At 42.8% G+C, this 17,903-nt stretch overlaps 2 long non-coding RNA genes across 2 annotated transcripts; both read left to right on the forward strand.

Moving 5' to 3' along the window:
• The first annotated feature begins 232 nt into the window (after positions 1–232).
• LOC143516165 (uncharacterized) lies at positions 233–1,831 on the forward strand. The gene is made up of 3 exons (XR_013131581.1): positions 233–410; positions 780–881; positions 1,400–1,831. It is a non-coding gene; the product is annotated as an uncharacterized LOC143516165 (long non-coding RNA).
• A 12,862-nt stretch (positions 1,832–14,693) lies between these two features.
• Positions 14,694–15,703, forward strand: LOC143516166 (uncharacterized). Its single transcript, XR_013131582.1, has 3 exons — positions 14,694–14,771; positions 15,488–15,535; positions 15,617–15,703. It is a non-coding gene; the product is annotated as an uncharacterized LOC143516166 (long non-coding RNA).
• Positions 15,704–17,903: the final 2,200 nt, after the last annotated feature.

Raw genomic sequence — 17,903 nt, forward strand, 5'->3', positions numbered from 1 at the left:
TCAACTTTCGACTCCTGCTAAATAAATCAGGGACTGACATAAAACATCTGGATAGAAACACAAGAAAAGAACCGGAAACAGGTCTGACAAGCATGCGTGGGCGGGGCCAGGATTGACACACTCACTAGAGTAACCACATTATTGGTCAGAGATATATCAGAAGACCAGTCCTCTGAGTGATGTTGCAATAGTACGTCATATTTGTGTCGTCACTCTAGGTAGTTTTGTATGAATAAATAGGGAAGCATTTCAGCAAGTCTTCCACGGTTGCAACAGGCATTCTGTCTCTCTGAGAAAAGTTTTACTGAGCCGAACGAACACATCACTACTGAAGCACGATGACTTCTGTACCTGGAGGATGGAGCAAATGGGTAGATGCTGATGAAGATGTGAAGGACCTCTGCCGTAAGGTTAGTGACATCATTTATTTTCTTTGCACTATGCTTGTTTAACTGAGTGATTAACCTTGAGTTATCAATTATTTAATTAAAAATATATAATTTTAATGTGCATATTTTAATAGTTACTAAGTTACTGTTATTTATCTATCCCAATGGCCACAAAAAAACACATATTCCAAACTTCCACATCACTGCTGCATTGACTGTAGAAGTAAGATCTGTAGAAGGTGGACATAAAAGTATGAATATTAAGTACACATCAAGAAAGGAATTAAACAATGTAGAATAAGATAATGAATATAAAAGATAAAACATGACAATGCTCCAGTGTAGATTGTGACCTGACTTTATACTGTTTTTGGTTATGTTTGATTTCAGGTAAAGGATGCTGTTGAGGAGAAGACTCAACAGACCTTTACTATTTTTAACCCCCTGACATATCGAACCCAAATTGTAAGAGGACGGAATCTTGATATTGTGGTATGTGTAAATATATTAGTCACAAAATCCATTGCATTGCAAATTTTTCAGGTTTCTAAGATTCAAGATTCATTTTGCTTCTCCAGTTTGTGCAGTAATGAATATACTATTTCTCAGTTTATTGTTCATCTAACAGCCCTTGCCAAGCTATGTTACTGCTGTTATGGTGTTGAAAATGTGCAATAAACACAATGCCATTCCATATCACCATGACAGCCATTTCACACCTAATATACCATATATCATTAGAAAGCTTAGCTACTTCCCTAAGTAAGTATTATAATACCTCCACTTGTGTCCAATAACTGGTTAATGTAATGTGACATGTATCTACACGTTATTGTAGACCAAGCAAGTGAAAACCTTGATTCGAATATGTGTTTGAGCTATCTTTAGAGAGGTTCTGTTGTACAATTAAGGAATAGTGGCCTTTGCCAACTATTCCTATATATTTCCTAGTTTTCTAAACTTAATATTTTTTTAATCTCTCTCTCTCTCTCTCTCTCTCTCTCTCTCAGTTGTATATCGGAAAACTGAGATGTCTGGGTCTGCGTGTTTGGGAGGATGTTGCACCAGTTAAACTGAACGTGATTGCAACTGAGTTTTTTCCATTGCCCACTGGCAACTTGGACAAATTGCATTGATCCTGTGTATCTTCACCACAAATTATGAAAATGTATGTGACTTTAACTGTTTTGTCACGGCGGGCCCCCTGCTGGTCGCCCCGTTTACAGTGGCAGTTGTCTTGTTGTTGCGTTGTGTTTGTCCCATAGGTGGGCGGGGCCTATGATCCGCCTCACCTGACGGTCGATATATGTCATTGTCTATATATGTCTTGTCTTTGTACCAGTTGACTGCTGGATATTATATCCTTAATTCGGATCGTGTCACGGGTTTTTGGTTTTGTGCAATGTGTGCATTAAAACCTCCTTATCCTCTGAGACTTGGCATGATCACTTCCATTTTATTTTGCACTCCCTGCCCATCACATATATGTCAAAAACCATATATTACATTTGTTTTACACACAACATGACAACATAACTATCTAGGATAGCAACAATCTGTGTGCCTCGAGGAGACCTCTTCTTGCTTCTACTTACACTGGATTTTCTCTGCAAATCCATAAATCACTCTCATTGACATATGGTACCTGGCACTAAATACTAGCATATCTCTAATCAAACAGAACATGTCTTCAACCTGTAATTACCTTATGGCTTCTACTTTTGCCTTGGCTAAGATTTTGTGGTAACTGCAGAGCCAGACAGATATTACAGGTACTGGCAAACTAGTCAAACATTGTGAAATAAGACAAGGTTCAGAAAAAGCCGAGCTAATAGATATAAATATATTAAATATAAAATAAATATACTCAATATAAAAAAGGTCAAGCAGCTGGTCTGAGATCAGAATGTTTACTGATTACTTGTAATCATTTGTGATTACAACTGATTACTTGTAATGTTTAATAAATAAAGGATTACACAAGCATTTCCCTACCTTGCAATGTAAAATGAATAATGTCAGCTATATCAATCCACTGACTAACAGTGTATCATAATGAAAAATACATCTTAATCATTAAAACAACCCTGTTTTCATGACTAAAATTTAATTAGGAACACAATATGTTATGGGGGAATATTTTATGTCATATTTCATAAAAAACATGTTACTTCTGTTTCTGTTAAGAAAAGAGATTTAGGCCCTGGTTGCCCACTAGATGTCACTGTGGCGTGTGATGATTCGAACGTTTCACAAGATCGAATCATTTTCCGAATCAATTGGTTCATTTGATTCAGTCTCCCAAAAACCCAACTTTTGCCATCACTACAGGGTTGCCAACTCTCACGCATTGAGCGTGAGACACACGCATTTGACCGTTTTCACACGCTCTCACGCCACACTTCCAATATCTCACGCCGAAAAAAAATATCCAGTTTATTTGATTCAACATATATATGATTCACACATATATGATTCAATACGTTACTAGTTCGCTAGCTCTGGCGCCATCCACCGGCGATATAACACTGAATCTGTGTCCATTTTACGTTCAATTCTTTGTTTATAGCTTATGCAGTTTGATCTCTCCCGATGTTTTGCACAAGTTTCAGTAGGATAACTCACACTGACTTGTTTTATTTTACTATGTGTTTCACCCATTTTAGCCACTAGAAGGCACCAAAATTCTATAGATTTTTCCTTAGTGGGAACTTGTTTGTTTGGTTGTTATATGTCTAGTTATGTATTTTTGCCATGAGGCATGTATCTAAGAAGTCAATCTAAGTGTATTGATCTCTGGTAAAAGCTCTGATGAACTTAAACAGGACTACATCTATTTCTATAAGCTACTCAGAATCTGCAATGTCAGCAAATTAAATGATCTTTAAAAAGAAAAACATCACAATCAGTTCTTCTGGATGTCAGTTTGTATCTCAAAAAGTAGATTAGGTAGGAGATGTTGAATGGATAAAAACTTGATGACTCACTTAAAGGGCTCCACAATATGGGCAGAAGACAATATTACGATTATATCATCATAAAATACATTTACATTTACATTTAGGGCATTTAGCAGACATTCATGTCCAGTGTGACTTACAAACTAATATACCTTCCATCATGTTAGAGATTGTTGATTGCTTGAATAAGCAGTAGTCAAAGACTGGCATACAAAACTGTCACTAAATCATGTGAACACCACATACCACTACAAAGGCCATACTGTGATGATGTTTGGAGTGATATAAGGTGTGATGTTTGGAGTGATAGAATGTGCACCCCAGCATGCAAATGTGTGAAGGTAAAGGATCTCCTGCTTCTCCAGGCTCCTGTTTGTATGTGTTTGATGCGCTGAGAGCAGACAGAACTACGGCCGCACACGGGTGAGAGAAGAGCCCTGCACCCCCTCGTAACGCACCCACGCCTGCCACATCTGTGGGCTCTGTAATGTCCAGCTAAATAAAGTCACTGCTCCCCCCCCCTCCGTTTGAGTCCTCTGTTCATGGCTGTCTCTCTGCCATCGTCTCATTAGGCTGGAGCTCAGAGTGCCTTTCCTGGACCACAGGTTCACCGCCTACTTCCTCTCTCTGCCTGAGGAGATGAGGGTGCCTAAGGTGAGGAGAACTTTACTACGTTCAGAAACATTTCCAGAGCAGAGGTGGAACGCTGGGTTATAATCTGTAATAATCTGATGGTTTCTGCTGTGATCTACTCCTAGCTCAGCTCCTTGAATGGGTAACAGAGATCTGTGCCCTGAGGATGTTTTCACTGGTCTCTTTCATTAGTGATCTGGTTTTGAACAAACAAGCAAGTGGATGTTTTAAATATTAGTTTATACCATAAATGCACTCGTAAATATTGGTTATGCAATGTACAAACACAGAGGTCCATCAGTGTAAAGTTTATTTGAAATGGTGTAAAGTCTGTTGAACACATTTGCTGCAAGTGTTCACTTCTTCCTTCTACACGTTTCACCAGCTCTTGTATGAACATGGGATACGCATCCTGGCATGAGCAGAACATTTATTAAGTCTCGAAATTGTGGTTTGAAGACAATCATCTATTTATTATAAACGTATAAACTCGTTTTTTTTTATTTGTGTGACGCTCGGGCTGTCCCGAAGGATGAGACACGGAATCCTCTTGGACTGACGTCACGTTTGTTTTATTTATAACAATAGCGCTGTCTAGCGCACAGGCAACACTCACACTTGCACACAGACGTGTAAACATAGACAACGACGAGCACAGGACACTGCGCGAGCGCGCATTAAATAGACAAACCACATTAGCCCCACGTGATCACGAGACGATTCACAGGTGAGACTTATTAATCACACGACATAACCCCAACCACGAATCTCCACTGACGCAGACAAAGCACGTGGACAACGTTGACACACGCCCAAAAGGGAGGGGCCGGGTCCTCAACATGACAGACGCCCCCTCCAAGGGCACTACACGTCCCGGGGTGCCAACAGGACCGAGTGCCCCGAACCCACGACGATGGGCGGATCCGACGCGCTCAATCCTGCGTCTGGGAGGTGACTGCCCTTGGCGAAGCGTCCGTTACGAATCGCCTAGCACACCCTCCCTGGGAAGACGGGGGAAAAGACGTTAGACACACTCAACGGAACAGACACGAATACACACACCGGTACATTCACACACAGAGGAACAAACGGGATTAGGGGATTCGGCACACATACGGGAAGACTTACAAACACTGGTACACACACACACGACATAGGCGCCAGGCTGCGCGCCAGCAGGAGAGAGATGAGGAGAGAGAGGTCGGGAGCTACTGGTGCAGCAGGTGCTGCGGAGGGCGGTGCTCCTCCTGCCCTTGCTGCAGTCCCTCCACCGGACGCAGCGCGGCTGGCGGACGTGCCTGGCGCAGCGCGGCTGGCGGACGCGCCTGGCGGACGCGCCTGGCGCAGCGCGGCTGGCGGACCCTCCGGAGTCAGCCCTGGGCGCGGTCACTTCCATCTCCTCCGTCTCGCTACCCTGGCTCCAACTCATGGGCTGCTCCGGGCTGCCACCCCGGGAGCAGTCCATCTCCTCTTCTCCAGAGCGATCGGAGGACGACTTCCACCTTCCCTTCACCGTCTCAGCAGAGCATTCAGAGGGGGGCAGACCGTCCTCTTCCTCAGAGTAGAATTCGCTGTCCGTGCACTCTGAGACGCCCGAGTGCACGGACAGAGGACGATCTTCCTCCTCTTCCTCACCGTAATTGGCGGGGTATGCCGATTGCTCCGACTGAGGGTAGTCCCCAACCTCGACCTCCTCCCCCTCCTCTATGACGGAAGAGGAACCAACGGGCGGAGGGAGGTAGTCCTCTTCCTCGGACTCCTCCTCCTCCTCTGACCTGTAGTCGAGTGTGGACGCGTCTTCCAGCGACAGGGGGTAGGCTTCCTCTCCTTCCCCGCCGTAGTCAACGGTGGAAGCATCGCATAGTGACGGAGGGTATGACTCCTCCCCTTCGTCCTGTTCCTCCTCGGAGTCCCCCTCCCCAAACTCGTTCTCCGGGGTGGACTCGATAGCACCGCAGACGCAGGAGTCCACCCTCAGAGAAGAGCGGGCGCGGGACGGAGGGGAGTGTCGTTCCCTCCAAATCCTCACCGCGCCCTGGCGGAAGGTCTCCGCCAGCTCGGGGTCTCTCTCCTCTAGCCCCTGGGCTGTGGCCAGCTGGAGGGCGCACACTGGGTCTTTCTCCAGCTGTTCCTGCGTCGGGGTTCTCTCCTCCTCCCCAAGCTCACCCTCTAGTGGCGCGTCCGTCCCGTAGAATGCCGGGACGCTTACGCGGACAGGCGAGCTCTCCCGGGAAGACGAGGGGTGTCTCTCCTCCCACACCCGCACAGCTGACACTCGTTGTTTTTATCACCACATCCGTAGACCCTAACAAAATCATGACCCGTCTTAGCACTAGGGGTGTATTCAACTAAGGATTTTCATAGTCGAATCTGATTCGTCAGCTTTTCCCTTTAGTTGACTAATAGTCGAATCAGGTTTATTTATATATTTTTTATTTAGAGCACCTTAAAACGGGATCCCGTTCTCATTCAGGACTTTTTTCCTCTTCAAAGTAAAAATCTAAAACACTCAGATAAATGAATAAACACGGTAGGTTGGCTTTATTCAGCTTTTATTTATTTTTTTTAAATGAAACGTTAGAGAACATTAGCAGTCAGTGCGCATTGCGCATATCGAACTGTCAGACAGGTACTGTGCAAAAATATTTTAAATAAAATATGCCTGCCTGAAAATAAAAAAATTGCCACACAACAGCAAAAAAATACAAGGAAAGGTTCTAGTAACGGGGTTTAAAATCAAACAACAACAAAAAATGTTTATAGGCCTACTTGCTGAGACGCACCACGACAAGACGACTGAAACAACAAACGTTTTTTTCGCCTTACACGTTTTAAATGGTATGCCATGTTGGTTGTTGTCGTGCGAAATGAAAGACGTTGATGACATAACTTGCACTTTAATTTGTTTGATTCATCTTTATGTTTTTCAAAATACTTTTGAAGTTTTTTAGTAGCCATTATAATCTCGGCAGATGCTGCTCGTATTCTGTAGCGTGTTCAGCTCCGCTCGTTTGGATTGTGCAACTGCAGGGTGTGATTTATTAATGTGTAGTAAGGAAGATGCCTATTGTTAATGCGCAAACATCATTTTAAAATATTTATTACCAGAAATTAGGATGATTTTATTTGACAAAAGGCTATATATAATGAAAACAAAGACATTTCATGTAACAACTAATGCTTAGCAGCATCCTTGGGCACCTCCATGCAGTTAGAATGGTACATTCGACTATGACGTTCATAGTCGACTAGGGGGTATAGTCGACTATAGTCGAATCAGCGACTATTGCAGGTCACCCCTACTTAGCACATTTCAGTTCAACGTCTCTGTGGTATCTCCAGCACCTCTCTCCTATACCCCGCCATAATGCAACATGGCACCCATGACCACTTCCTCATAGCCTTCTTCATAATCCTCTCCAGCCTATCCAATAATTTCTGTAATTCACCTCATGAGTCATTAGTGGCCATCTACTAAGTGGGAGCAAGCCAAACTGGAGATGCCACAATTTAAATACATCTTAACAGACAGATTGTCAAATAAACTGGGATACTGTCCCTAATATCCCCCATTTCTTTACGATTGGCTTTTCACAAATACCATGTTGTGTTTGTTAAAGAACTATTAAAGCTTCAAGAGTGCAAGAAAATGGCTCTTGGGATTTCTAAATTGCTCTTGGGATATCACTCTATATTGCTTGGGGACTGCAAATATATTTGCCGAAAGTGATAAATTACCAATTCTTTTAAAATTGAATGATTTCTTTTAAAAATTATTTTCTGGCTTCCATCTTTAAATCTTGTACTTCTATTTGGGAAGTGTGTTTTTCCTGTTGGTATCTTTGTTGGCATGTGCAAGTCTCGCTTTTAACATTTATCATTCTGCTGAACACCTTTGAATGGGAAAATGAGGGATGTGTAATATGTAATTTCCAAACAATTTTTAGAATGCTATGGCATTCTACAGATTTTTCCTGTTGTGGTTTCACACTGTTCATAGGAAATTTAGCAAAAATTCACTATTTATTTTTGTAAATAAACAAGGCAATGTCAAGTTAACTGACTTCTGAATAACTTTGTAATTGTGCATGCATTCCTTCACAATTTCCATAGTCTGTGCCAATGCCTACCATATACTCACCAGCCACTTTATTAGGTACACCCAAACTGCTCATTAACGCAAATGTCAAATCAGCCAATCACATGGCAGCAGAAGAGAATGGCCAGACTGGTTTGAGCTAATAGAACAGCAATAGTAACTCAAATAACCAGTTGTTACAACCGAGACATGCAGAAGAGCATCTCTGAATGCACACCACATCAAAACTTGAGGTGGATGGGCTACAGCAGCAGAAGACCACACCAGGTGCCTCTCCTGTCAGCTAAGAACAGGAAACAGAGGCTATAATTCTCACAGGCGCACCAAAATTAGACAATAGAAGATTGGAAAAACATTGCCTGGTCTGATGAATCTTGATTTCTGCTGCGACATTTGGATGGTAGGGTCAGAATTTGGCGTCAACAACATGAAAACATGGATCCATCCCATCCTGCCTTGTATCAACGGTTCAGGCTGGTGGTGGTGGTGGTGTGGGGGATATTTTCCTGGAACACTTGGGGTCCATTAGTACCAATTGAGCATCATGTCAATGCCACAGCCTACCTGAGTATTGTTGCTGACCCTGCCCATCCCTTTATGACCACCACCTATATGTCAAACTTGAAAAGTGAATTCTGACAAGCTATCTCCTTCTTGGGGTATGAGATCAGACCAGTGTTGAGGCGTCCTGATCCTACAGTGCCCTTTGTGTTGGAGGTGGATGCGTCCCAGGTAGGTGTAGGAGCCATAACGTCACAAAGGGGAGCAGGATCCTGCCTACACCTAGTAAGCTACTAGCACAAACTCCTGCCGAATGGAATCATGGTATCGGAGAACGCAAGTTGTTGGCCGTAAAACTGGCACTGGAGGCGTGGAGGCATTGGTTAGAGGGGGCTAATCCTGATGGACCACTGTAATTTAGAAAACATGCATAATGGGGCTGTCATGGTCGTCCTCTCCTTACACCTGTTTCTCATCACATCATTATTTAAACCGTGTGGACCCTCTACTCCACATGTGTCAAAGTAAGTTGATTACTGGACTGGAAATAGTAGCGCGTTATATTACTCGTTACCGAAAAAAGTGGTAAGATTAGAGTAACGCGTTACTAAGTAACGCGTTACTGACATCACTGACTTTGACATCCCTGCTCTACTCCCTACAAAGTATTGCCTGCATTGTTGGACAGCATACCAAGCTATTCTTTCATCCTGTTTTCCCTTTATGGTTCGACTCGTTTTGTGCATTTTAGCTCTCTTGGATTTGCCCTGCTATACCTTTGCCCGGTTTCTACTGCTACTCTAATCCTGACCTGGACCATATTGACCGTACTGAGCTTGGATTGTGTATTTCTCCCTGTTCCCCCGGAATTTCCTGGGAGATACTCTCTATCTATTACTAACCATCACCACTTTATAACTAGATAAATATGAATGCACAAATGTTTCTTTTAATTAAATAAATGAATGAAAGTATTTTGGAGCGATTTGGTTGTTAATGGGGGGCTGGATGAAAGCACACATGATAAAAGCTGTTGCTAATTTCTCAAAAATGCTGCCTGCACAAACTCAGGTTTCTCAAGAAGTGTAAAATGTGGCAATCACTATTGATAATGCAGATAAAGACATTCCCCTGGGGGTTTCTTACCATGTTTTTCTTAAGAAATTGCTTTTGTCTATTTTGCAACCCTTTCTGCATTTCTGCATGTTGAATTTCTAACTGACATTCTATCTGACATTTTGTTTACTATTTTGGTGAAATTGACTGTGGAATCACAATCAGCTTGGAGCAATTTGAGGTTTTTTTTACTACCATAAACATAGTATTGTTAACCATGTAAATCCTGTAAAGCTGCTTTGTGACAACATGTGTTGTGAAAGGCGCTATATAAATAAATTTGACTTTGACTTTGACTACCACATACACACAGGACAAAACAAAACAGCTATGACATTTTAACAGAAACATGTGCTTCAGATACAATTCATTTAGAATAGACCAAATGTCCATACATGTGATTTGACCAACACCACCTTGTTTTCAGTATAAAACTCAACCACTTATCTCTCTGTAGTTTGTTTTCAATGTTAAACTTCACATTTCTCTCTGGGTTCTTTTCAGTAAGAAATTGCATCACAGTTCTGTCTGAAAGTTTTAAAGTGTAAAATTCCAAAGATCTCTATGAAGGCTGTTGTCATTGTAAAACTCTCAGGTCACCTCAAGCTCAAAGTATATGCCAAACTGATATTCTGTCTTGGGCATTGGCGTCACATTGACACTATTGTGCCACATTCTGTGTTGTGGAGGTCTTGGGCGTCGCTGCTGTCTTGCAGCTGAAATCCACAAAACCATCTCAGGGTCCCAGAGTACGAGCCACACCGGCCGAGTGTGACTTCTGCATCAAACAGCATAACAGTGTTGTAGCCTACTGTTGTACTGATGTTGCACAGCAAGCTGGAAGTCTCAGTTGCAAACTGCCTGGGATATCATCGGTACTCCACAGAGGAAATGCAGCTTATGGAGAGAGAGGTCACAACAAGGACACCTCTCACCCCGTCCATGGACTTTATTCTTTTACAGGAAGCACTACTTGAGCTTCACTCTAGAAGACAATATCAGCTTCTTACCCTCTGCTCTCAATCTGATGATCTACAATATCATTAACCAGTTCCATCAACCAATCTCTGTACTGCTTTTAATTAATGTATTTAAGTATAGCTAAATATAGATTAAGATAATTCTGAAAAGTCTGCACAGTTGTTGCTCTATAGGTAGGTGGAGCAAAAGCAGCATATAAATTGACATGTCTAAGTAAATACTGAAAACTGAATAATCTCACATAAGATCCAGGAGACGGGTAATCATTTTGTCCTATGCATGATTTTCATATTTATGCATTTTTTTGCTTTACTTTTGAGAAAAATATTAAATATTTCCAAACTTTCTTCTGTATTGTTCTGCCACTGCCACAGCTAAAAATAAGTAAAGAAATAAATGCTTTTTGTGCTTCATATTTAATAGAACTGTACCATCAGGTTACATCAGCTTTTTAAAAGATACAAAAACAATCTAAAGATTTTTTTTTTTGTTAGGAGAAAACTAATTCCCATCTAGCCAGCGCATTCTATCTGTGTGGGAGGAAGAGTTTATATTCTCCTCCTCTTTGTAGTGCAACACCAACAGTTCACAGACTGGTCACATACATATGAACAATCGGGCCGATAGCGGTTTGTGGTTTGAGTAACAGCTCTAAAACAAGATGAAGTGGATTTATCATGCAGAAAGTGTGCATTAACCCTCGCCCCCTCATATCTAATTGGATGGATTGTATGGTAGGGAGACCTAGCTCAACTTGGCACAATAGCCATATATATATATATATATATATATATTTATATATATGCTCAAAAAAATAAAGGGAACACTCAAATAACACATCCTAGATCTGAATGAATGAAATATTCTCATTGAATACTTTGTTCTGTACAAAGTTGAATGTGCTGACAACAAAATCACACAAAAATCATCAATGGAAATCAAATTTATTAACCAATGGAGGCCTGGATTTGGAGCCACACACAAAATTAAAGTGGAAAATCACACTACAGGCTGATCCAACTTTGATGTAATGTCCTTAAAACAAGTCAAAATGAGGCTCAGTATTGTGTGTGGCCTCCACGTGCCTGTATGACCTCCCTACAACGCCTGGGCATGCTCCTGATGAGGTGGCGGATGATCTCCTGAGGGATCTCCTCCCAGACCTGGACTAAAGCATCCGCCAACTCCTGGACAGTCTGTGGTGCAACGTGACATTGGTGGATGGAGCGAGACATGATGTCCCAGATGTGCTCAATCGGACTCAGGTCTGGGGAACGGGCAGGCCAGTCCATAGCTTCAATGCCTTCATCTCGCAGGAACTGCTGACACACTCCAGCTACATGAGGCCTAGCATTGTCCTGCATTAGGAGGGACCCAGGGCCAACCGCACCAGCATATGGTCTCACAATGGGTCTGAGGATCTCATCTCGGTACCTAATGGCAGTCAGGCTACCTCTGGTGAGCACATGGAGGGCTGTGCGGCCCTCCAAAGAAATGCCACCCCACACCATTACTGACCCACTGCCAAACCGGTCATGCTGAAGGATGTTGCAGGCAGCAGATCGCTCTCCACGGCCTCTCCAGACTCTGTCACGTCTGTCACATGTGCTCAGTGTGAACCTGCTTTCATCTGTGAAGAGCACAAGGCGCCAGTGGTGAATTTGCCAATCCTGGTGTTCTCTGGCAAATGCCAAGCGTCCTGCACGGTGTTAGGCACAGGTGTTAGGTGAGCACAACCCCCATCTGTGGACGTCGGGCCCTCATACCATCCTCATGGAGTCGGTTTCTAACTGTTTGGGCAGACACATGCACATTTGTGGCCTGCTGGACATCATTTTGCAGGGCTCTGGCAGTGCTCCTCCTGTTCCTTCTTGCACAAAGGCGGAGGTAGCGGTCCTAATTGACATCATAGGTAGACCTCAACTATGAGAGACAAAATGTGAAAAAAAAATTGAGAAAATCATTTTGTCTGACTTTTAAAAATTTATTTGCAAATAATGGTGGAAAATAAGTATTTGGTCACCTACAAACAAGCAAGATTTCTGGCTGTCACAGACCTGTAACTTCTTCTCATTACCTGTATTAATGGCACCTGTTTGAAGTTGTTAACAGTATAAAAGACACCTGCCCACAACCTCAAACAGTCACACTCCAAACTCCACTATGGTGAAGACGAAAGAGCTGTCGGAGGACACCAGAAACCGAACTGTAGACCTGCACCAGGCTGGGAAGACTGAATCTGCAATAGACTGATCTCAGCCCGTGGGGTCAAAATGATCACAAGAACGGTGAGGAAAAATCCCAGAACCACAAGGGGGGATCTAGTGAATGACCTGCAGAAAGCTGGGACCAATGTTACAAAGGCTACCATCAGCAACACACTACGACGCCAGGGACTCAGATCTTGCAGTGCCAGACGTGTCCCCCTGCTTAAGCCAGTCCATATCCAGGCACGTCTGAAGTTTGCTAGAGAGCATTTGGATGTTCCAGAAGAGTATTGGGAGAATGTCATATGGTCAGATGAAACCAAAGTTGAACTATTTGGTAAAAACACAACTCGTCGTGTTTGGAGGACAGTGAATGCTGAGTTGCATCCAAAGAACACCATACCAACTGTGAAGCATGGGGGTGGCAACATCATGCTTTGGGACTGTTTCTCTGCAAAGGGACCAGGACGACTGGTCTGTGTACATGAAAGAATGAATGGGGCCATGTATTGTGAGATTTTGGGTGCAAACCTCCTTCCATCAGCAAGGGCAATGAAGATGAAACGTGGCTGGGTCTTTCAGCATGACATGATCCCAAGCACACTGCCAGGGCAACAAAGGAGTGGCTTCGTAAGAAACATTTCAAAGTCCTGGAGTGGCCTAGCCAGTCTCCCGATCTCAACCCCATCGAAAACCTTTGGAGGGAGTTAAAAGTCCGTGTTGCCCGCCGACAGCCCCAAAACATCACTGCTCTAGAGGAGATCTGCATAGAGGAATGGGCCAACATACCAGCAACAGTGTGTGCCAACCTTGTGAAGACTTACAGAAAACGTTTGACCTCTGTCATTGCCAACAGAGGATATACAACAAAGTATTGAGATGAACTTTTGTTATTGACCAAATACTTATTTTCCACCATTATTTGCAAATAAATTCTTTAAAAGTCAGACAAAATGATTTTCTCATAGTTGAGGTCTACCTATGATGTCAATTACCGGCCTCTCTCATCTTTTTAAGTGGGAGAACTTGCACAATTGGTGACTGACTAAATACTTATTTTCCCCACTGTATAGGATGAACAGGGCCAAACATCAACAGGTTGACTAAACAAGACTGATAAACCCAACAAACACACAAACCATGAACAGGGGCTAAACAGTAACACGATTGGCTAAATTCAGGAACATAAAGAGTGAAGCTAAACTAACAAACAACATGAACAGAGAGAGAAACTCTATGCGTGATAAACATGAATATATTGAACAGAGTTCAATATGTACAAAAAAGTGTGTACCGCAAAGTGTACCGACATTGACCCGCAAAGGAATACTAGAAAGACAGGGATTAAATAACAAACCAAATGAACCACAGAAACAAAGGACAGCTGAAAATATGCACATAGCCTTGTGACAAAATATATGTGTCTGCCATACCAGATTCTGAAGGATGTGATTCCTGGATATGACATCACTCCTGATGCAGCAATGACTAAAATGATTTATGTACTGAGATTACTGTGACGTTCGGTGCGGCGTGAAGGATGAGACACGGATCCCTCTGTGGCGACAGACGTCACTTTTATTTGAACACACAGATAGCGCATATATCGCACGTAAAACACGTAACAGAACGGCAACGTGTGGACTTTAGACAACGACGAGCACAGGACACTGCGCGAACGCACATTAAGTAGACAAACCACATAAGTCCCACTTGATTACGAGACGAGCCACAGGTGAGACGGATGATCACAAGACATAACCGCACCTACGGAGATCCACAGACGCAGACTAGGAGTCGTAGACGACGTAAACACATGCCCAAAAGGGAGGGGCCGGGGTCCTCAACGTGACAATTACCTTTAGGGCCAACAGAGAAGTGTAAGGTGTGTATTATTTTATTCACTTTTTTAATAAAATTATTTTATTAATTTATTCACTATATTGTCATATGAGGTGAAGGTTTCAGTGTAACGTGAGCACATTAAGAACTGTCACATCAGAACCTGTGGGTTTTTTTTGTTGTTCTTGCCTCTGATGCATTGGTGTTATTACTGTTAATCCTCCACATCACCAGTAGGGACTAACATAGATGAATGATGTGTTGGCACACGGCAAATAAAATAACGCACATGTTGGAGTAGAACTAAATCTAACAAATATGTCCGGTTGTGTTTATCTGATTGTGCAGCATATTGATGCTATCAATGAGTAATTTATATCACAGTTAGACTGTGAAAACATTACATTGCCGACATTGCTAACTCCTCTCCTGTATTCACACCTTGGGGAATATAAGTAAAACAGCTGAGAAATAGCAAATGCTATGTAGCTGGCAATTTTTAATTTCTTATCCTACTCATGGATAACAGCCAAACTCAAATTATTATTTTTGTTAGACTTCTTTGTTCATTGGATTATTACTGCAGTTATGTGTCATCTTGCAGCTGCATCTGGATCATATAAGGATCATGTGGACTGATTTGAGTCTTATGAATCATCACGTTAAGAAGATCAAAATTAGGCAGTGACAGTACCTGTTCATTCATGTTACTGTATATGGCAAAACATTGTTTTATTCTTGTTTGTTGGTGTATTTCAGATAATGCCGCACAGTTTGTATGGAGAGTCGTGTGCTCCAGTTCTAAATGTAAGACACTTTCTGTTCAAAAGGAAATTGTTCAGGACCATAATGGTGCTTATTCTGAAGTCCTTTTTTTCTGCACTGTAGTCCGTATTCAGGAGAAATCCGAACATGAAACAATGGAGCCATGAAGGAGCCACACGCAAACAGCTGTGTCCAAATGTCCTGATGACCTGACACATCCTGAATAAAATCTAAAACACAGGATTACATTTTAAAGTTCTACTCTTTCTTTTAAAATACTGCTAAAACAGCATCTTTGAGGTATAAGCAGATCAGTAAATACGTCTTTCCCAATATTATAGTTTCCCCCTTTGGCATCATGGTTTTTTTCTTATTTTGTCTCCACACTCTTGCCCTATTCCCCATCATGTATTGTGAAGATGCCAGTAGCTCTGGCCCATCACAGAGACTCTACAGACATTCCTGTGATGGACTAAATGCTGTACTTAACTCTTCATGTGGGATTCTCAGGGGGACTGGCGGCCCAGCCAGCTCCTTCCTTATAGTGGTCGAAGGGCCCTCGGCCTACTGAAGGAGGGGAGGGGGGTTACAGGTCCTGGGAATACCTGAGGACTGAGATGTACACAATGGATGGACATATTAATTATTATTCTTGTCATAGTGCACTAAACGTAAAATGTTAGGTATATATTGTGTTACTGCAGTAATGTAATGTATGTATGTTATGTTTGTGTTTATAGGTAACCCCTGCTAGTAGTAATGGTATGCCCCAGCTTAATTAAGGGGAGGGGCTACTAGTATAAGAGGGCTTCCTCTCAGAGGCTAAGGGGGGGAGAGGTTGGTTGGTTAATGTTGGTTATTGAATATTGGAAGTAATTGTGTTGAGCCCACGAAAGTCAGGGGCTAGACTGGCTGCTGTTTGCCAGTGCTTGCTTAAAGTGCTGCTTATAAGCCTTTAGATAGATAGATAGATAGATAGATAGAGCTTTATTTATCCCTTGGGACGGATCCCTTCAGGAAATTGTATTTTTCCAGTAGCAGCGTTACAGTACCATAATGTTAACAAGGTAGTATTACAATTTAAAAATATCACTAAAACAAGATTAAGCACACAACATAATAATAATAATAACAGTAATAATAATAAACATAAACTAAGAAAAAACGGCAATGTATAAAAGGATAAGAGGATGCAATTGCACATAGCCCATTATGAGGTATTGTGATTTGGATGAACTGATTGATTAAATTGTGTCATCATATTACACATAGCCCAGTTTATAGGTGATCAGCTCAGCTGATTCCCAAACATTCTCAGTCTACCCATTGGCACATCCACCTATTAACTCCTTCCCCCTCGTTCCCAGAGAGGAGTTGTATAGTTTGATGGCCTGAGGGACAAAAGAGTGTTTGAGTCTATTAGTCCTGCACCTGGGGAGTAGTAGTCTGTCACTAAACAGACTCCTCTGTTGTATGATGACCGTGTGCAATGGGTGACTGGTGTTATCCAGGATGTCCAGTAGTTTGTTCAGTGTCCTTTTTTCTGCTACCGTCACCAGAGAGTCCAGCCTAGTGCCGACAACAGATCCTGCCCGCCTGATCAGTTTTTCTATCCTGGAAGAGTCCTTCTTGGATATACTGCCCCCCCAGCAGACCACGGTGTAGAACAGGACACTGGCCACTACCGTCTGGTAGAAAGTCAGCAGGAGTTTTCTGCATATGTTGAAGGACCGAATCTTCCTGAGAAAATACATCCTGCTCTGTCCCTTTTTGCACAGTTGCTCTGTATTGCAAGACCAGTCCAGTTTATTGTTCAGCCACAACCCCAGGTACTTGTATGATGCAACCATCTCCACCTCATCCCCTCCTACCATGATCGGTCGTGGCTTGGGTCTAGACTTCCCAAAGTCGATGACCAGCTCTTTGGTTTTTGTGGTGTTGAGCTGTAGGTGGTTTGCATTGCACCAGGTTGTAAAATCCTTCACTAGGCTCCTGTACTCCTCCTCCCTGTCATCCCTGATACACCCGACGATGGCTGTGTCATCTGCAAACTTCTGGATGTGACACAGCTCAGAGTTGTACCAGAAGTCAGCAGTGTAGAGGGTGAAGAGAAGAGGGGCCAGCACCGTGCCTTGAGGTGCTCCTATGCTGCTGATCACAGTGTCAGACGTGATGTCCACCATCTTGACATACTGTGGCCTGTTAGTGAGGTAGCTGATGATCCAGACAACCAGGCAGGGGTCCACACACATCCTGTTCAGCTTATCCTGGAGTAAAAGAGGCTGAATGGTGTTAAAAGCACTTGAGAAGTCCAGAAAAAGAATCCTCACTGTGTTCTTATTGTCCAGGTGTGAATGTGCTCTGTGTAGTAGGTAGAGGATGGCGTCATCCACGCCAACACCTGCCCGGT

Source organism: Brachyhypopomus gauderio, chromosome 6 (assembly GCF_052324685.1).
Source record: "Brachyhypopomus gauderio isolate BG-103 chromosome 6, BGAUD_0.2, whole genome shotgun sequence".
NCBI lineage: Eukaryota > Metazoa > Chordata > Actinopteri > Gymnotiformes > Hypopomidae > Brachyhypopomus > Brachyhypopomus gauderio.